The 21,825-nt window shown below is 40.6% G+C and overlaps 1 protein-coding gene across 2 annotated transcripts in view; it reads left to right on the top strand.

Annotated features, from left to right (window-relative positions):
- The window catches only part of RFTN2 (raftlin family member 2), a 95,060-nt gene that overhangs the window by 1,510 nt on the left and 71,725 nt on the right, over window positions 1-21,825 (top strand). The gene's annotated exons all lie outside the window — the stretch shown is intronic.

Raw genomic sequence — 21,825 nt, 5'->3', positions numbered from 1 at the left:
TTTTTTTTTTTTTTTTTTTTTTTTTTGTCCTTTGCTCTAGAAACAGTGCATCTTTGTGCAAGAAGCAAGAGCAGCCCATTTTTCTTTGTCAAAAATTAAGCTGGCCAGCAAACAGACTCCCTTCCAGGGACATACACAAAATCTGTACATAGACTTTTAACATGGTCACAGCCTATTTCTGTTTAAAGCTAAGGCTACCAAAGGAAAAAAATTAATATTCTTAATTTATTAATTTTCTTTTAATTATGAATGTTAAAATGGATTAAGATAATGACGATTATCAGAGAAGTATCCAAACAACCGTTTGAATTTTTTCTACACTTTTTCAAAAACCTGCATTTGAGAAAATATTTGTAATGTGGTGCTATGTTCACACCACTGATTTTCCTTGTCAATTTTTTTTTAGGACTAGTTTCTGTAAATCCATAGGAGACAGACACATACTTTCCTTAATCTTGAAACACTATCTATTCATGAATTTAGGTCAGAACCATTTTGATCTGTACTTTAGGATTCTCTGCACAATCCATCGTAGGATTATAGGGTTTAAAGTAACTTGAAAAGTTTTTCTGATTCATTTCCTTGCAATAATGTTAACATCTCAAACAAATTTGTATAAATGCAGTCATCCTTGAATCAGAAAGATCTGCAGCTTTATTCAAAAGTCATTTTGGTTTTGTTATTCTCAGAAGCCCTTCTCTCTGTGAAAGGAGTATAATTTCTACCTTCCACTCTAGGTGCTTAGAAGAGATAACAGAGTACCACACTGTAAAAGTTTAAGTATGGGCAGAGTGTGCAAATATTAACACATAAAGCAGGCACATACTTTAAAGCTGCACCTGGTTCCTATTTGGTACAGGCGCCTAGTCTCCTGGTGCCCCATTACTCATCAATTTTTCCACATGTTTTTGTTTTAGTTTTTCTTTGTTTCTGTCTTCCCCATTGCCTTTGCTTCAGAAGCCAGGACTCAGCATCAGCCCAGCTCCACAAACCACCCTCCAGGTCATAGTTTCCCTGCTGCTCTTCTGTTGTCTCTGACCTCCGGCTGCCACTCCAGTGTATATAGGAGTGGGTCATGGGTGGGTTAAAACATGCCAGCCTTCTGTTTGGCACTGGTAATTCTGTCCTGGGGTTGCTGGGAGGAGTCTTGAATAGTGGCACCTCCTGCCTGTCAGAGGCCACCATGGAATGAGCAACCTTTCAGGAAATAAAACGGCCTGGTGACGGCTGTGTGTGCTCATGATGAGCCTGTCTCTTACGTTATTTTCCTCTGTTTTTTCCAAATAGAGGCCATGGCACAGAAAGTAGATCCAATGGGGGCAGGAGGAGGAGACCCTCTGAAAATCCACAGTGCCTTGTCCTGCATTATGGTGGTTGTAACTTTCTTGAGCAACTTATTTATTTTCCATTCAATTATATATCACTTTCAAAGCTCCACCCAGAAAACAAAACAACTTACACCTCCCATTCTCTCCTTATCTCTCTGTCTCTGTCTCTCTTCCTCTCCCTTCCCCACACTTTTCTTTTTCTTTTTGGCCTTTGAATCATTATTTGCATCTCTATAGGAGAAATCACAGCGTAGACTTGAAGCATACAAAGCTCTGGAGTCATAGTTTTGGGGTCCTAATCTAGGCTGAAAACTCTGGCAAATTTGTAAACGTTGCTCTGTGTCTGTTTCCTCATCTGTAAAATGGGTATTCTCATGGTGCTGACATCACAGAGTTGTTTTAAGGATCAAAGGAACTAGCATAAGATGATCTACTTGGAAAGGTATCTGGCACTTAGTAAGCACTTGATAAAAGGTAACTGTTATGATGCTTCCTCTGAGAATACCCTCTATCTCCACATTCCTCCTTAAACCCAGCTCCTGCAGGATGCTTTTTGACCAACCTATTGAGGTCATTCAAATAATTCCTACATTTCCCCTCTGATACATAATCATCAAGTATTGGCTACTTATATGTTCTCTTCAAAGGTTCATACACATTTTTCTTATTCTGGCCATAAAATTATTAGTTTGTGCAACTGCAACTCGACAAATGTTTTTGGAGTAGTTTCTGATTGTGTTGCCATGCTAGGTATCTTAGGTACTATGAAAGAAATAAAACACATAGCCCCTTCTTTCAAGAAATTTAAAGCCTCATCCAGGTAGGCCAATTTTTTCTGGAACTTTATGCCAAGTCTACCAATTGCACTAATGAGCTTTCGGTAAACTGTTTGTGATATGTTTTCTGGATTATTGTGTAGTAATGATTTCTTTCACTGTATTATGATAAAGTAACAATTCATTATTCCTGCTTATTAGTGAGAATTTGAAGTCATCTAGAGATTTCTTATAGTATATCTATTTATATGTGTTTATGAAAGTATATGATGTATGTATATGAGTGTGTTATAGGGTTTCTTAACAAAAAGTTAAAATAACTCTACAAGTGATCCAAAAGGGTTAATTTACCTCCTTGTACAATTCCAGGAAACAATCTGAATAATAACAGCCTTAAGAATTTTTAGAGCATTTATAGCTTTGTGAGTAAAAAGAGGTTCTACAATACTAAAACCCAACAGAAAATTGGATGGTAGCTTCCTTATCTGAATTTCTGGTAGAATTACATAAAATATGAGTGAAATTTTGCTAGCCTCTAGCTTGCTTGTTATTATTAGAACAAGAAATTATATTTGTCTTTCATCATCACCATTAACAGGAATAGATATATATTATACATGTACTCTGTAGAAAATGCTGATTAGCATTGGAAATATAAAAAAGAATAAGACAGTTTCAGCCCTCGAATATTTTGTATTCAACTTGGTCAAACTGGACAAGATCATGAACTCATCAAGGTTAGGAATTATATCATCTACATCTTTATACACCCTGTGTCCAGCACGATGTTTGGAATATGAGTGATGATCAATATTCTTTGTCAAATGAGTGAATGAACAAAAAATTATAATACAAGTTACATATGGAGGAAATAGTGTGCTACAACAAGTATCAAACAAAGGAGAAATCAGTTTTGAATAGGATCACTTGGAACCAGAGTTAGGACTTTAACTGACCCTTGAAGAAAGTGGCTTAAACAGAAAAAGATTAAGAGGTTGGAGTAAGTTCAAGGGCTAGTGAACACAGCAGTGAGCTAAAGGAGGTTTTCCAGGGAGGAAGCAGAAAGTAAGATTCTAAACTAATGGGATATGGGAAGGTTCTGGCTTAGCTAGGGAGTTAAGACCTAATTCTATGGAAGATAAATGGCAGTAAAGGCTGTTTGAACAAGTAGTTGATAGGGGCAGAAAAGTGTTTTAAGAAGATTCATGTGGAATTGCAGTGAGAAAGGATGGAGGCAAGAAGTCAAGGCCAATGATGAAGAAGATCTGTGGGTGAAGGTCAGTAATAGGGATAGGATACAAGGGGTAAATATAACAGATGTTATGAAGGAGGAACTTGGCCTGTGACTGGCTGGATATGAAGGGATGGAAAGAATGAGGAATCCAGGATGACTTCCCAGTTTTGAGCCTGAGTGACTATGGAAATAATGAGTCCTCTTACAGAAGGAGGGGCACCCCAAAGGGAGTCTGTCTGTGGTCAAAGAGCAATTTCATTGCAGTCATGTTGCATTTGAGGTGGCAGTGGAAGCTCTTAGTTGAGGCAGTTATGGATGCACAGCTGACTGAAAATTTCAGGAAGGAATTGAAATAGATTTTTTTTTTTTGAGACAGGATCTCACTCTGTCATCCAGGTTGAAGTGCAGTGACTCAGTCACAGCTCACTGTAAACATGACTTCCCAAGCTCAAGCAATCCTCCTGCCTCAGCTGCTGGAGTAGCTGAGACTACACATGTGCCACCTTGCCTGGCTTATTTTTTAATTTTTTGTAGAGATGGAGGTCGGTCTTGCTATGTTGCCCAGACTGGTCTCAAACACCAGTGTTGGTAAATTGTTAGAATCATTTAGGGAAAAAAAAGTGTGGCATTATCTACTTAGCTAAAGATATACCCAACAGAAATGAGTATACATGTGCACCATGAGGCACTACAAGAATGTTCACAGAAGTATTGTTTGTAATAACCCAAAAGTGTAAACAACCCAGAACTCCAAAAAACAAAAGAATGGAAAAAATAAATTGTGGTATACTCACACAATACTGCAGAAATCAGCAAATACTCTGTAAAGGGTTGGATGGTAAATATGAGGTCTCCGACACAACTGTTCAACTCTGCTGTTGTAGCGTGAAAGCAGCCGTAGACAACATATAACAAAACAGACCACAGGCCACAGTTGGCCAACTCTTACCACACTGCAGTGAAAACAGAGGAACTCCAATTACACAAGATGAATTCCACAAGCATGATATTGAGTGAAGACAGACACACAAGTCCATGCTATGTGATTCCCTTTATATGGCTCAAACGGAAGTATAGTGTATTAGGGCTGCATTCTGGGAGTAAACTAAGAAGAAAGGAAAAAAAAGTCATTATCATGAAAATCAAGGTATTGCAGAGAGGACGGGAGCATTGTGATTGGAAAGGGTAAAGGCTTCTGAAGTGCTGGCTATTTTCTAATTTTTGAATGGATAGTGGTTACCCTAGTGCAGGGGTCCCCAACCCCCAGGCTGCAGACTGGTACTGGTCTGTGGCCTGTCAGGAACAGGGCCACACAGCCAGAGGTGAGCAGCAGGCCAACGAGCATTACCGCCTGATTAGCAACGGCATTAGATTCTCATAGAAGCATGTATTGTGAACTGCGTGTGCAAGGGATCTAGGTTGCACACTTCTTATGAGAATCTAACTAATGCCTGATGATCTGAAGTGGAACAATTTCATACTGAAACCATCCACTCCCCGCCCCCATCCGTAGGAAAACTGCTTTCAATGAAACCAGTCTGTGGTGCCAAAAAGGTTGGGGACCGCTGCCCTAATGTTGGTAGTCTTAAGCATGTTTTGTGTGTTTTTCTTTTGTATGTTATATTTCCACTCACCCCAACCCAAAAAAAAGTTGAAAAAAAGAAAAGACTGAATAGGAAGTGAGTAGGGGTAAGGCAAATATGGCTGAAAGACAAAATGTGAAAATACTCAGAAGGGACAGAAAACTCTGTGGTCTGTCTGGAAACTGAAAATAAAACAGAATGGTAGGAATGTAGCATATTAAGGAGATAGCAGTGAAACATAACACTTCAGGAGTTTGGTCATAATTTGGTCCTTCATATATCTGCCTATAATAATGAACTACATAGCTCAATAGAGTTTTATTGTATTTTAAAATTGCAGTTAGGAAGAACCAAAACAGTGAGTAGATAATCACACATTGAGTAGATCATCCAAGAGAAAACACTGGAATTCCACAGAAAGTGACAAGAAATACCTAAAACAAGGAAGGAGAAGGAAGTGAGACAGCTTGTTTGGTTGGGATCAGTTGAGGGCTGAGAGAGACTCCCCAGTATGGGGAAAGGTTAAGGGAGAGACCCTCAGTACTTCACCTTCCCACTGTGGAACCCTGCAGTTTTAACCATGGGAGAGCTCCTCAACCCTTGAGGCCCTGAAACTAACAGGGAGCTGCCAAGAGATTGTGCCACAGGACTGTCCCAGGGACGAAGGGCATACTGGGTCCCAAACACTCCCTGAGACTTAGGCAGCTACAGCAAGGCACCATTTTAGAGCCCCATCCCCAATAGACTGAGTACTGTCCTAGATCTCAGTGATGCTAGGGCTGAGCCACAAGAGATATGCGGACTACTGCCCTGTGACTGAGGCACAAGCGACTGCATGCAGGCTACTGCAGCCAAGGCCTGGAGGTACAATCCCAGGTCAGGCTACTGGCCAGGGTGCAGTACATCGCCTCTGGGCTGGAGGCATCAATGCCAGCAGGTCCTACCCATGAGACCCAGAGCTGAATGCTACCAAGGCATAGGCCTATCACAGCACGAGGCCAAGGCACAAGTCATCCCATATGTGTTCTGCAAACCCTGGTCCATGGCTGCCACCACTGAAGGCAGCACCTCCCACCCTCCGTGACCAGGACAGCAGCATGGCCACTGCTGCCCCCAACCTAAGCATTCCACTGGTGGCCTGGGGAACATCCCACTCCTGCTTACCATGACTGGTGCCTGCATGTGCTATCGGAGGACTGAGGACAGCCCCTCTAGCCTAGCTTCACTCCCCTCAACATGCCAGAGCACACAGCCCAGAGGTCAGGGGATTGTTCAGCTAAGTTCACCACCACTGGCACCTGAACACTCCTTCCAGAAACCTACCCATCTGGCTGCTGCCACCATAGCTGGCACCTATCTGCATGCACCCACCTGCAGGTCTAGAGACTGGCCTACTCAGCCCACCACAGACACTGCCAACACCAGGTTGCACTGCTTGCAGCCCAAAGGTTGTCCCATCACTGTCACTGCAATCACCCATGCCACACTGGCTCTCCAAGAGGCCAACGACCCTCCCACCCACCCAACCCACTGCTACCACTACTGGCAAAATTAAGCTTCCTGGAAGTCCAAGAATTGGCCCACCTGGACCTGCTAACACCACTGCCAACATGTGCCTCACTGGGTCCCAAAGACAGGCATGCTCAACCGTCTGCTGCCACCACTGGGGCCCAAAGACTGGCCTACTTGGCATCCCAGTCCCCAACAAAACCTCACCACAGCATCCACTAATAACCACACCCTAAGCCTCCATGGAAATCATAGCTACAACTGATGTTGTTTACAGCCAAATAAATCATACAGAGACTACACTATTCCACGCACCCAGAATCAAAGCCAAAGCATCCTACCCAACCAACACCATAGATACATCCTCAGGAAAACCTTTTCCACAAAAGAAAATTCAAAAAATTGGAAGAAGTGGCTGTTACACCAGATGTATAGATATCAACATATGAATGCAGGACACATGAAAGTATAAGGAAATGTGACACCTCCACAGAAATGCAATAATCCTCAGGCAACAGATCATAAACAAAAGAAATTCATGAAATTCCAGAAAGAATTAAAATTTTTTTTTTTTTTTGAGACGGAGTCTCGCTCTGTCGGCCAGGCTGGAGTGCAGTGGCTGGATCTCAGCTCACTGCAAGCCCCGCCTCCTGGGTTTACACCATTCTCCTGCCTCAGCCTCCCGAGTAGCTGGAACTACAGGTGCCTGCCACCTCACCGGCTAGTTTTTTGTATTTTTTAGTAGAGACGGGGTTTCACTGTGTTAGCCAGGATGGTCTCGATCTCCTGACCTTGTGATCCGCCCGTCTCGGCCTCCCAAAGTGCTGGGATTACAAGCTTGAGCCACCGCGCCCAGCCTCAAATTATTAACTCTAAAGAAGCTCAGTGAAATACAAGAGAATTCTGAAAAATAATACAAATAAATCAGAAAAGCAATTCAGGATATGAATGACAAGTTTACCAGAGAGATAGATATAAAAATAAACCCAGCCAGGCACAGTGGCTCATGCCTGTAATCCCAGCACTTTGGGAGGCTGAGGCAGGCAGATCACTTGAGGTCAGGAGTTTGAGACCAGCCTGGCCAACATGGTGAAACCTCGTCTCTACTGGAAAAAATAAAATAAAATTAGCTGGGCATGGTGGCACATGCCTGTATTCCCAGCTACTCAGGAGGCTGAGAAAGGAGAGTCACTTGAACCCAGGAAGCAGTGAGCCGAGTGCCACTGCACTCCAGCCTCGTAGCCTGGACAAGTAAGACCTTGTCTCAAAAGTAAAATAAAATGAACCAAACGGGAATTCTGGAACTGAAGAATTCCTTGAATTAAATATAAAATACATTCAAGAGCTTCAACAATAGACTAGATCAAACAGTAGAAGGAATCTCAGAACTCAAAGACAAGTCTTCTGAAATAATCCAGTCAGACAAAAGTAAAGAAAAAAAAAAGAATTTAAAAGGATGAACAAAGTCTTCATGACATATGGAACACCATGAAGTTACCAAATACTCAAATTATTGGAATCCCAGAAGGCAAAACAAGAATGAAAGGGTTAGAAGACCTATTTAATGAAATAATAGATGAAAACTTCCCAAGATTTAGACATTCAGGTACAGGAGACTCTGAGATCCCCAAGCACATACAATGCAAAAAGATCTTCTCCATAGCACATTATAGTCATACTATCTAATGCTAAAGACAAAGAGAGAATTCTAAAAACAGCAAGAGAAAAGTATCTAGTCACCTATAAAAGAACTCCCATCAGACTAACAGCAGATTTCTCAGCAGAAACTTTACAGGCCAGGAGAGAATGGAATGACATGTTCAAAGTGCTCAAAGAAAAAAACTGCCAGCCAAGGATACTACATCCAGCAAAATTGACCTTCATAAATTGAGAAATAGGGCTGGGCGCAGTGGCTCATGCCTGTAGTCTCAACACTTTGGGAGGCCGAGGCACTCAAGGTTAGGATTTCATGACCAGCCTGGCCAACATGGTGAAGCCCTGTTACTAAAAATACAAAACTTAGCTGGGCGTGGTGGCAGGCACCTGTAGTCCCCACTACTCAGGAGGCTGAGGCAAGAGAAATGCTTGAAGCTGGGAGGCAGAGGTTGCACTGAGCCGAGATTGCACCACTGCACTCCAGCCTGGGTGACAAAGTGAGACTCTATCTCGAATAAAAAATAAAAAAAGAAGAAATAAAGTCTTTCCCAGACAAGCAACAGCTGAGAGAATTCACAACCACTACTGCAGCCTTACAAGAAATGTTCAAGGGAGTTCTAAACCTGGGAAGTGAAAGGACAACATTTACCATCATGAAAAGTATACAAAAGTATAAAACTCACTGGTAAAGTAAACACACAAATGAAGAAGAGAAAGGACTCAAATGGCACCACTGCAAAAAACCACCAAGCTACAATGATAAACAGGAAGAGCAAAATAAAGGAACAAAGAACATACAGAAAACAATTAATAATATGTATGATAGGAACAAAAACTCGTATTTCAGTAATAACTTTGAATGTAAGTAGATTAAATTCTCCACTTAAAAGATATAGACTGGCTGAATGGATTTAAAAACATGATCCAATTACATCTTGCCTATAAGAAATGCACTTTACCTATAGAGACACATATAGACTGAAAGTAAAGGGATAGAAAATGATATTCCATGTAAATGGAAACCAGAAGTAAATAGGTATAGCTATACCTATATCAGCTAAAAGAGTCAAAACAGTAAGTCAAAAACAGTAAAAAAAAAAAAAAAAAAAAAAAAAAAAAAGACAAGGTACATGATGAATGATAAAGAAATAAATCCAGCAAGAGGATATAACAATTCTAAACATATATGCACCCAACACTGGAGCACCCAGATTCGTAAAGCAAATATTGCTAGATCTAAAGAGAGAGATAGACTTCAATGTGAGATTAGTGGAGTACTTCAACCCACTTTCAGCATTAGACAGATCATCCATACAGTAAATAACAAAGAAACATTGGATTTATTTATTATAAACCAATAGATTTTAATTTTGAGCAGTTTTTGTTTTACATAAAAATTGAGCAGAGAGTATAGAGGGTTCCCTCATATCTCTTCACTGCTCCCCCCCCCCCACCATTTTCCTGATTATTAACTTTTTAAAATAATGTCAATTTTTATTTTAGATTCAGGAGGTACATGTGCAGGTTTGTTACATGGGTATATTGCATGATGCTGAGGTTTGGGGTTCAACCGATCTTGTCAGCCAGGTAGTGAGCATAGTGCCCAATAGTTAATTTTTCAATCTCTGCCCCATTCCCTCTCTCTAGTAGTCCCAGTGTCTATTGTTGCCATCTTTGTGTCCATGAGTACCCAATGAAACACTGCACTTAAAACGGACATTAGACCACATGAACCTAGCAGACATTTACAGAGCATTTATTCAATAACTTCAGATTACACATTCTTATTAGCACATGGATCATTCTCTAGAATAAATCATATATTAGGCCAGAAAATGAGTCTTAACAAAAAAATTTTTTGAGCTAAATTCTCTCTCTGTTGCCCAGGCTGGAGTGCAGTGGCACAATCATGGATCACTGGAACCTTGACCTCCCAGGCTCAAGTGATCCTCCCACCTTAGCCTCCCAAGTAGCTGGGACCACAACCACGTACCACCACACCCAGCTAATTTTTTTTTTTGTAATTTTTGTAAGTTTTGTAGAGCTAGGGGTCTCACTCTGTTGCCCAGGCTGGTCTCAAACACCTGAGACAAGCAATCCTCCTGCCTCAGCCTCCCAAATTGCCAGGAGTACAGGCATAAGCCACTGCACCTAGCCAACTTTTTTTTTCTTTGAGATGGGGTCTCCCTTTGTCTCCCAGGCTGGAGTGCAGTGGTGCAATCATGAATCACTGCAGCATCAACTTCCTGGGCTCAAGCAATCCTCCCACCTGAGCCTCCTGAGTAACTGGGGACTACAGGCACACACCACCACATCTGGCTGATTTTTGTATTTTTTGTAGAGACTGGGTTTTGCCATGTTACCCAGGCTGGTCTTGAAATCCTGACCTCAAGCAATCTGCCCACCTCAGCCTCCCAAAATGGTGGTATTACAGTCATGAGCCACCATACCCAGCCACAATTTTTTTAAAAATGGAATCATATCAAGTATCTTCTCAACCACAATGGAATAAAACTAGAAATCAATACCAAGAGGAACTTCGTAAACTATACAAATAGATAAAAATTAAACAGCATAGGCCGGGCGCGGTGGCTCAAGCCTGTAATCCCAGCACTTTGGGAGGCCGAGGTGGGTGGATCACAAGGTCAGGAGATCGAGACCATCCTGGCTAACACGGTGAAACCCCGTCTCTACTAAAATATTAAAAAATTAGCCGGGCGTGGTGGCGGGTGCCTGTAGTCCCAGCTACTCGGGAGGCTGAGGCAGGAGAATGGCGTGAACCCGGGAGGTGGAGTTTGCAGTGAGCCGAGATCGCGCCACTGCACTCCAGCCTGGGCGACAGGGTGAGACTCTGCCTCAAAAAATAAAATAAAATAAAAAATTAAAATTAAAATTAAACAGCATACTACTGAATGACTGTTGGGTCAATGAAGAAATTAAGAAGGAAATTTAAAAATGTCTTGATATTAATGAAGATGAAAATATAACATATCAAAAACTGTGGGATACAACAAAAGCAATACTAAGAGAGTAGTATATAGCAATAAATACCTACATCAAAAAAGTAGAAAGATTTCAAATAAACAGTCTAATAATGTACCTGAAAGAGCTAGAAAAGCAAAACAAACCAAACCCAGAATTAGTAAAAGGAAAAAAATAAGAAAGAGTAGAACTAAACAAAATACAGACAAAAACAATACAAAGGATCAATAAAACAAAAAGCAGGTTCTTCAAAAGATAAACAAAACGAATACACTGCTAGCTAGACTAACCAAGAAAAGACCAAAATTAGAAATGAAAAAGGAGTCATTATAACTGATACCACAGAAATACAAAAGATCATTACAGACTATTACAACTATACACTAACAAACTGTAAAACCTAGAGAAAATAAATTCCTGCACACATGCAACCTACCAAAATTGCATCAGGAAGAAATGGAAAACCTGAACAGATCAGTAATGAACAACAAGATTAAATCAGTAACGGAAAGTCTTCCAACAAAGAAACTGGACAGATTCACTACCTCAAAACTGGACAGATTCACTACCACATTCTACCAAACATACAAAGATGATCTAATAGCAATCCTCCTCAAGCCATTTCAAGAAATTGAAAAGGAGAGAATTCTCCCTAATTCATTCTATAAGGCCAACACAACAAAAAAACAAAACTACAGGCCAATATTCCTGATGAATATAGATGCAAAGATGCTCAACAAAATACTAGCAAACCAAACTCAATAGCACATCAAAAAGATAATACACCATGATCAAATGGAATTTATACCAGTGATGCAAACGTGGTTTAACATACGCAAATCAATAAACATGACATATCACATCAACAGAATGAAGGCTAAAAAACATATAATCATCTCAATAGATGCAGAAAAAAAATTTTTAAAAATTCAACATCCCTTCTTGACCAAAACTCTCAACAAACTAGGCCTAGAAGGAACATACCACAAAATAATCAACGCCATGTATGACAAACCCACAACTACAAGAAAACTACAAAACACTGAGGAAAGAAATTGAAGGCGGCCAGGTGCACTGGTTCATGCCTGTAATCCCAGCACTTTAGGAGGCCGTGGGAGGATCGTTTGACTCAAGGAGTTTGAGACCAGCCTAGGCAACATAGTGAGAACTCATCTCTAGGAAAATTTTTAATTTTTATAAAAAAATTTTAAAGAAAGAAATTGAAGAGGACACCAAACAAATGAAAAGACATCTCCTGCTCATGGATTGGAAGAATTAATACTGTTAAAATACTGCCCAAGGCAATCTACATATTCAATTCAACCTCTATCAAAATACCAATGTCATTTTCACAGAAATAGAAAAAAAAATACTAAAATTTTTATGGAACCACAAAAGAGCCAGAATAACCAAAAAAAATTTAGGAAAAAAAGAACAAAGCTGGAAGCATCACACTACCTTACTTCAACATATATTACAAGGCTATAGTAGCCAAACAGCATGGTATTGGTATAGACCAATGGAACAGAATACAGAACCCAGAAATAAATCACATATTTACTGCCAACTGATTTTCAACAAAAGCGTCAAGAGCATACTCTGGGGAAAGGGCACCTTCTTCAATAAATGGATATCCATATGCAGAAGAGTGAAACCGAACCACTATCTATCTGTCACCACTACAAAATCAACTCAAAATGGACTAAAGACTTAAACATAAGACCCAAAACTATAAAACTACTAGAGAAAAACAGGAAAAACACTTCAGGACATTGGCCTAGGGAAGATTTTATGGCTAAGACGTCAAAAGCACAGACACCTAAAATAAAAATAGACAAATAGGATTATATTAAACTGAAAAGCTTCACAGCAAAGGAAGCAATCAACAGAATGAAGAGAAAACTTACAGAATAAGAGAAAATATTTGCAAACTATTCATCCAACAAGGGACTAATATCCAGAATATACACAAGGAACTCAAACACCTCAACAATTTTTAAAAATCACGTTGAAAAGTGGACAAATGACACGAATAGACAATTCTCAAGAGAAGACATACAAATGGCCAACTGGTATATAAAAGAATGCTGAATATCACTAATCACCAGGGAAATGCAAATGAAAAACCACAATGAGATGTTATCTTACCCCAGTTAGAATGGCTGTTGCTACAGACAAAAAGAGATCCTGTGGAGATGAGGAGGTAGACAAAAGGCAACTCTTATACACTGTTGGTGGGAATGTAAATTAGTACAACACTGTGGAAAACAGTGTAGAGATTTCTCAAAAAACTAAAAATAGAACTACTATAGGATCCAGCAATTCCACTGCTAGGTATCTATCCAAAGGAAAAGAAATCAGTATATCAAAGGGATGCTTGCACTCACCTGTTTATCAGAGCACTATTCACAAAAGCAAAGGTATGGAATCAACCTAAGTGTACACCAACAGAAGAATGCATAAAGAAGATAATACATGTGTACATGGTGGAACGCTTTCAGCCATAAAAAAAGAATGAAATCCCAGCCTGGGCACCATTGTGAGACCTCATCTCTATAAAAAAATACATATATATATTTAAAAATTACCAAAACATGGTCGCATGCACCTGTAGCTCTGACTACTCTGGAAGCTGAGGTAGAAGGATCACTTGAGCCTAGAAGGCGGAGGTTGCTGAGAGCCTTGATTGCACCACTGCACTGCAGCCTGGGCAACAGAGCTGGAGTCTTGTCTCAAAAAAAAAAAAAAAAAGAAAGAAATGAAATGAAATCACGTCATTTGCAGCAACATGGATGGAGCTGGAGGACATTATGTTAAGTGAAATAATCCAGGTACAGAAAGACAAATATGGCATGTTCTCACTCATACATAGGAGCTAAAAAAGTTGATCTCACACAGGTAGAGAGTTAAATGATGATGACCAAAGGCTGGGAAGGGTGAGTGGGTGTGAGCAGGGGATAAATGAATGTAGGTTATCAGGTACAAACATACAATTAGATAAAAAATGTAAGTTATATTGTTCAACAGTGGAGTAAAGTGACTCTAATTAACAACAATATATCGTATATTTTAAAATAGCAATCAGAGAGGACTTGAAATTGTTCCCAACACATAGAAATAATAAATACTTGCCCGGGCGCAGTGGCTCACACCTGTAATCCCAGCACTTTGGGAGGCCAAGGCAGGCAGATCACTTTAGTTCAGGAGTTCAAAACCAGCCTGGCCAACATGGGGAAACCCCATCTCTACAAAAAAATACAAAAATTAGCCAGGCATGGTGGTGGCGCATGCCTGTAATCCCAGCTACTCGGGTGGCTGAGACACGAGAATCACTTGAACCTGGGAGACACCACTGCATCTTGTTGCCTGGGTGACACAGTGAGACTGCCTCAAAAAACAAAAATTAAAAAAAAGAAATGATAAATACTCAAAGTAATGAATACCTCAAATACCCTGACCTCATTATTACACATTCTATGATTGTAACAAAATATCATATGTACTTCATAAATATGTAAAAAACTGAGTCAATTTTTAAAACTGCAGTTATATTACTTCAATTAATACATAAATGAGTGACTGCAGGGATGGAAGCTTTCATTGAAAACATAAACAATATTTTATGTATTAGTGTATATGTAGTAGTGTATATTTAGTAGTGTATATTTCTAAGTTACTGAAAACATTTTGATAAATAACATAAATCAGATACTCCTTCTAATAGCCATGCATTAAATAGGTTAACAATTTATTATGGTTTAAAAGCTTTAACCCAGCTCATGTCTGAATTTTATTTTCACAAATTCTGAATTAATATGATCCAGATCAATGAAGTTTTGCTTCTCTGTAGGCACTAGAGTACACTGGCTCTGGACTCACTCTGTCTGGAGTCGATCACAGCCTCACACTTAGTAGCAATTTGGGCCAGTAACCTAGTCCCTTTCTTCCTGAGTTTCCTCATCTGAAAATAATGATAATACTTACCTTATAGGATTTTTGCAAAAATTAATTAAGAATTGGCACATAAAACACTTCACATATTGACTGGCACAAAATATGTACTTGGAATGTTACTTACTATTTTTTAGTATAATTGCTAGATAAAATACGGAGATTGACAGTCTATTCCCTTTTGAAAATGTGGACTTGCTAGTGTTTGTACATACTATTTTTGGTTTTTTTTCTTTTTTTGAGACAGAGGTTTGCTCTTTTTTGCCCGTGCTGGAGTGCAATGGTACCACCTCAGCTCACTTGCAATCTCTGTCTCCCAGGTTCAAGCAATTCTCCTGCCTCAGCCTCCCGAGTAGCTGGAATTACAGGCGCACGCCACCACACCAGGTTTATTTTGTATTTTTAGCAGAGGTGGAATTTTACCATGTTGGCCAGGATAGTCTTGATCTCCTGACCTGCAGTAATCCACCTGCCTCAGCCTCCCAAAATGCTGGGATTACAGGCATGAGCCACTGCACCAAGCCTGTACATTGTATTTTTATCTGAGAAAATAATTTTTTTTTTTTTTTTTTTTTTTTTTTTGAGACAGAGTCTTGCTGTGTTGCCAGGCTGGAGTGCAGAAGCACGATCTCTGCTCACTGCAACCTCCACCTCCTGGCTTCAAGTGATTCTCCTGCCTCAGCCTCCCAAGTAGCTGGGACTACAGGAGAGCACCACCATGCCGGGCTAATTTTTGTATTTTTAGTAGAGGCGGGGTTTCACCTTGTTAGCCAGGATGGTCTCGATCTCCTGACCACNCTGAGAAAAAAATTTTTTTTTTTTTTTTTTTTTTTTTTTTTGAGACAGAGTCTTGCTGTGTTGCCAGGCTGGAGTGCAGCAGCACGATCTCTGCTCACTGCAACCTCCACCTCCTGGCTTCAAGTGATTCTCCTGCCTCAGCCTCCCAAGTAGCTGGGACTACAGGAGAGCACCACCATGCCGGGCTAATTTTTGTATTTTTAGTAGAGGCGGGGTTTCACCTTGTTAGCCAGGATGGTCTCGATCTCCTGACCACCTGATCTGCCCGCCTCAGCCTCCCAAAGTGCTGGGATTACAGGCGTGAGCCTCCGTGCCCAGCCCTAATATTTCACAAGTATTTCAAAAATACACACCAACCATCACAAGTAAATTGGTGGAAAGAAAATATGTATGTCTTGGACTATTTTCATAGAGTTACATCATCAGAGCAAAACTTTTAGCATTGAACAAAGTCAACTTTAATATATGACTTTATGTTAAAAGTCATAGTATATGACTTTTTCTATTTTTAAAATTCAATCTTTGTCTATGAAGCTTTTAAGCAAAAGAGCATAAAAGTCTTTGATGTTTTATTTTAGAAACTGTAAGAATAAATGAAAAATGTTACTTAACCTTCAGCATATTTTAATTTTAATAATAACATTCATTTTGCACAGTTTTCAAAGCAATTGCAAAATGCTTTCTTTCATGAGTTCCTCATGATAGCCTTGCAAGATATATAAAGCTCTTACAAATAATGTAGCATCAATTTAACAGTAACCAACCACACCCATTAAAGCTGTAAACAACCCCATTTGTTTCTTCCACCAAAGAACTGAGAAAGAACTGCTGGTGGTTGGGGAGCTAAGAAGAGAAGGCTTGCAGCTACTCCTAACCACCTGTGCTGTTCAAATTCTAGCTAAACTACCATTACCTCCCCCTTAATTTCCTCTGTTTAAAAAGTAATAGGGGCCAGGCGCAGTGGTTCATGCCTGTAATCCCAGAACTTTGGAAAGTCTAGGTAGGAGGATAGCCTGAGTCCAGGAGTTCAAGACCAGCCTGGGCAACATGGAGAAACCCCACCTCTGCAAAAAAAAAAAAAAAAAAAAAAAAAAAAAACTACAAAAAATTAGCATGGTGTAGTGGCATGCACCTGTGGTCCCAGCTACTCAGGAGGCTGAGGTGGGAGGATCACCTGAGCCCAGGAGGTCAAGACTGCAGTAAGCCAAGATGACGCCATTGCACTCCAACCTGGGCAGCAGAGAGAGACACTGTCAAAAAAAAAAAAAAAAAGACAACTATGTGCATGCTTAGGGGTCACACACCCTACATAAGTAAGGTTTATGAAGACCAGGTATTGGAAGGAAGTCAAATCCAAGTCCTTAAAGGATACTCATTTTTTTTCTAAAAAATATATATTTTTAAGAAATAGGTCTTAGACAAGGTAGCATGAGGGGTGAAAAAAACATGATAAAGGCTCTGATATTACTGCCCCAGCATAAGGACATCAAATCAAAGACTTGGCCTCAAACACTGAGCATATCATGGAAACATAATTATTCACTCTGGTGAGTGCTGATGAAAATTCCTCACTCTATAGGCACAGCTCTCCCCTTCTTCATATCTCTAAACTGAAGCAGGTTTGAATACCTAGCAAGTTCCTAACAGCCCTCCCATCTCATTTCTGCACGGTTTTAAACATTATTAACAACCAGAAGAATTACGTGAATGAAAGTTCTCAACAAAATTCCTACATTTATTGCTCCTCTTCTTGCTCCGGGATTTACCTTCCTTGAATGATGATGACATGTTTACAGCAACTTCCAGTGTTTACATTACAACTCCCAATGTTTACACTCCTTTTGTTTACATCAGGTCTCAATAATGAGGACAACTTTCTTATAGAGTGAACCTCAGCGCCCCATCACCATGATTCTCCCATCCCTACAAATGAGGAAAATGAGAAAAATGTTTAAATAACATAATGTTTAAAACCATGCGGAAACGAGATTGGAGGGCTGTTAGGAACTTGCTAGGCATTCAAATCTGCTTCAGTTTAGAGATGTGAAGGGGAGAGCTGTGCCTGTAGAGTGAGGAATTTTCATCAGCGCTCACCAGAGTGAATAATTATGTTTCCACAATAGGCTCAGTGCTTGAGGCCAAGTCTAGGAAAACTAGATCACTTTTTCTTTATCCTAAAAGGCTGAACACTGTCTCAAATGGTCTAGGTGGCCTGACCTGGACCTGGGCAAACTCTGGTCTACAGAATCCCTGGGGTGACCCAGGGCAGAAGTTACAATCTAATGAGACTCAGGCTGTATTTAGCCTTCAGACAGGTCTCCTTTCGGGTGGACAGTATTAAATATTTTAATTAATTGTCACTTTTTAAAATTGGGAAATATTGGCCGGACGCGGTGGCTCAAGCCTGTAATCCCAGCACTTTGGGAGGCCAAGACGGGCGGATCACGAGGGCAGGAGATCGAGACCATCCTGGCTAACACGGTGAAACCTCGTCTCTACTAAAATACAAAAACTAGCCGGGCGAGGTGGCGGGCGCCTGTAGTCCCAGCTACTCGGGAGGCTGAGGCAGGAGAATGGCATAAACCCGGGAGGCGGAGCTTGCAGTGAGCTGAGATCTGGCCACTGCACTCCAGCCCGGGCGACAGAGCGAGACTCTGCCTCAAAAAAAAAAAAAAAAAAATTGGGAAATATTATATAAGAATTGGATTTAGGGGTTTTCTTAAAAATTAGATGATCCTTGGCCAGGAATAGCAGCTCATGCCTGTAACCCCAGCCCTTTGGGAGGCCAAGGCAGAAAGATCACTTTAGGCCAGGAGTTCAGTACCAGCCTGGCCAAATAGCAAGACCCCACCTCTACCAAAAAATATGTATATATTTTTATTTTTTTAACTGAGAAGATCCAGTGACCTGGGCCCACAATTCCACATGGCAGCACTGGGCCCAGGGATGGTGCAGTCTTCGGATGAGGCTTTGAGTGTTCTCCTCCAGGTCCTGCAGCCTCATCCTGTGTAGCTCCTTTCTTTGTTTTATCAGCCTAGTACATATGGGGCATTTGAGTCAATGACTCTATGTAGTAGATGAGTTTGAGCTAGAGACCACTGATCTTAGATCTAGGGACTCCTGATCTAAGTCTGAGTTAGGGACCCAAGATCTAGAGCATGAGTTCAAGATTTCTGCTCTGGAGTGTGAGTTAGAGACCTCTAATCCAGAGTTCTGTAGTTTGGGAACCAGGCCATGTTTTTGAAATATATTCAAATCCCTACCATGATCTTCCTGGAGATTTTTTAAACCAACAATGACTTATCTCTAAGGGCAGCTTCATTTGAAACTATCTTCTCAGAGCTGGACTATCAACAAATGGGAAAATCACTGATGTTTATTTGAGTGTTTACTTTGCGCCAGGCCCTGGACTCACGTTTTACAATTATTTTCACAATAACTCTGTGAAGTTAATACTATTCTTTATTACTGTTTCAGAAAGGAAAGGTAACTTGTTCTAGATCACATACTTAGTAAATGGCACAATCAGGATTCGAACCCAGGTGAATTGCTTCCAGACCTAATGCTCTTAAAGAGAATAGTGTACTGCCTCTCTTTCCACAGAAGAGGACCTTATTACAAAGCAACCAATGGTTGTAGAGCACTTACTATGTGCCAGACACTCTCTAGGAACAAAGACTAATTTATTAGTCCTCCTAACAACCATATAAGGAGGATTCTGATTATTCTCATTTTGCAAATGAGGAAACTAAGGCACATGGAAGGGAAATACCTTACTAGGTGTGGCAGAGCTAGGATTTGGATCCAGGAAGTCTGGTGCTAGAGTCTATGGCCTAAACCACTGCTCCATGAGTACACTGGAGCTCTGTTAGTGAAATATATTAATAGTACGCCCAAGTTTTCATTCAGTGGGTCCTTTAATAAGTATTTTTAGGTACTTACCGTAATGTCATCTCTGTGCTGGGTGCTACAGTTTTATGAAAAGACATTGACCTCCAGATAGGAGAACATGCACACTTGAAACTGTTGAATATTAATGTAAAGCAGTGGGCCCAAAACAAATAAGGTGTGTTTTTGTTTGTTTGTTTGTTCGAGATGGAGTCTTTCTCTGTTTCCAGGCTGGAGTGCAGTGGCGCGGTATCGGCTCACTTCAACCTCCACCTCCTAGGTTCAAGCAATTCTCCTGCCTCAGCCTCCCGAGTAGCTGGGACTACAGGCACACACCACCACGCCTGCCTAATTTTTGTATTTTTAGTAGAGATGGGGTTTCACCATGTTAGCCAGGATGGTCTCTATCTCTTGACCTCGTGATCTGCCTGCCTCGGCCTCCCAAAGTGCTGGGATTACAGGGATGAGCCACCAAGCCCAGCCCCATGATCTATACATAAGCTTATGTTCAAATATGTTTATTAGCACCGATGTACAATATTTGTTCTCCCTTTCTAACTTTTCTGGATTTCTCAGTTTGTAATTCCTCCTGAAACTTTTATGTGTGTGTGTATGTGTTTCTTGCATTAACATTTCTACGATGGTGAGACTCAAGACAATATCCTTACTTTATTGAGAGTGCAAGAAGATGTGGATTAGACCAGAAAAGCAGAACTTATTCCAATGATGCAAAATTTTTCTGACATCACCAGAGACGAGGTATTTCTTGGGAACACATTCTGCACCTAAACAGGAGCCTCTTTAAGCATCAGTTTTATCCTATTATAGCTATCTTCTTGGTGATTATTTTAACATATTATATAATTCTGCTTTTAAGAACTGTGTTCTGAAACAACAGAATGAAAGGGGATGATTTCATTATTGTTATCGGTTTAAACGAATGACATGTATAAAAGCCCTTTATGTTGTGGCCCCAGACCAATGTTTGTATAGTTCCTTTTTTTTTTTTTTTTTTTTTTTTAAAAAGTTTTTCTTTTGGGCCCGGGGGGGGGGGTGGGGGGGGGTTCCCCCCTTTTGGCTCACTGCAACCTCCGTCTCCCGGGTTCAAGCAATTCTCATATCTCAGCCTCCAGAGTAAGTGGGATTACAGAAGTGCACCACCACTCCAGGCTAATTTTATATTTTTAGTAGAGATGGGGTTTCACCATGCTGGCCAGGCTGGTCTCAAACTCCTGACCTCAAGTGATCCTCCCACCACGGTCTCCNAGCAGAACTTATTCCAATGATGCAAAATTTTTCTGACATCACCAGAGACGAGGTATTTCTTGGGAACACATTCTGCACCTAAACAGGAGCCTCTTTAAGCATCAGTTTTATCCTATTATAGCTATCTTCTTGGTGATTATTTTAACATATTATATAATTCTGCTTTTAAGAACTGTGTTCTGAAACAACAGAATGAAAGGGGGATGATTTCATTATTGTTATCGGTTTAAACGAATGACATGTATAAAAGCCCTTTATGTTGTGGCCCCAGACCAATGTTTGTATAGTTCCTTTTTTTTTTTTTTTAGACAGTCTTGCTCTGTGGCCCAGGTTGGGGGTTGGGGTGCAGTTGCCCCATCTTGGCTCACTGCAACCTCCGTCTCCCGGGTTCAAGCAATTCTCATATCTCAGCCTCCAGAGTAAGTGGGATTACAGAAGTGCACCACCACTCCAGGCTAATTTTATATTTTTAGTAGAGATGGGGTTTCACCATGCTGGCCAGGCTGGTCTCAAACTCCTGACCTCAAGTGATCCTCCCACCACGGTCTCCCAAAGTGCTGGGATTACAGGCATGAGTCACCATGCCCAGCCTATATTTGTATAGTTATTTTATCCAGTTTTGTAATTCATTTTATTCCCTCTGGTGTCATCCGTCTCTTTTGCTATTATCATTGTGTCCTTGCTACTTCTAACCCAGTGGATCTCCAAGCCTCCACCAAAAGACTTGGCACTGGACATGAGATGCTCTTAGATTGTATACACAGACACAGAATTAAACATTGGATCACTTAAACAGAAAAGTATGCCCTTTTCAACTTCATTTAAGCCTCCCCATCAGTTTGGAGTTAATATGT

The sequence above is a fragment of the Rhinopithecus bieti genome, unplaced genomic scaffold (genome assembly GCF_001698545.2).
Source record: "Rhinopithecus bieti isolate Rb0 unplaced genomic scaffold, ASM169854v2 scaffold_2572, whole genome shotgun sequence".
In the NCBI taxonomy this organism is placed as follows: domain Eukaryota; kingdom Metazoa; phylum Chordata; class Mammalia; order Primates; family Cercopithecidae; genus Rhinopithecus; species Rhinopithecus bieti.
Note: the sequence above shows the minus strand (reverse complement) of the source record. Positions and strands in the feature narration are given on the sequence as shown.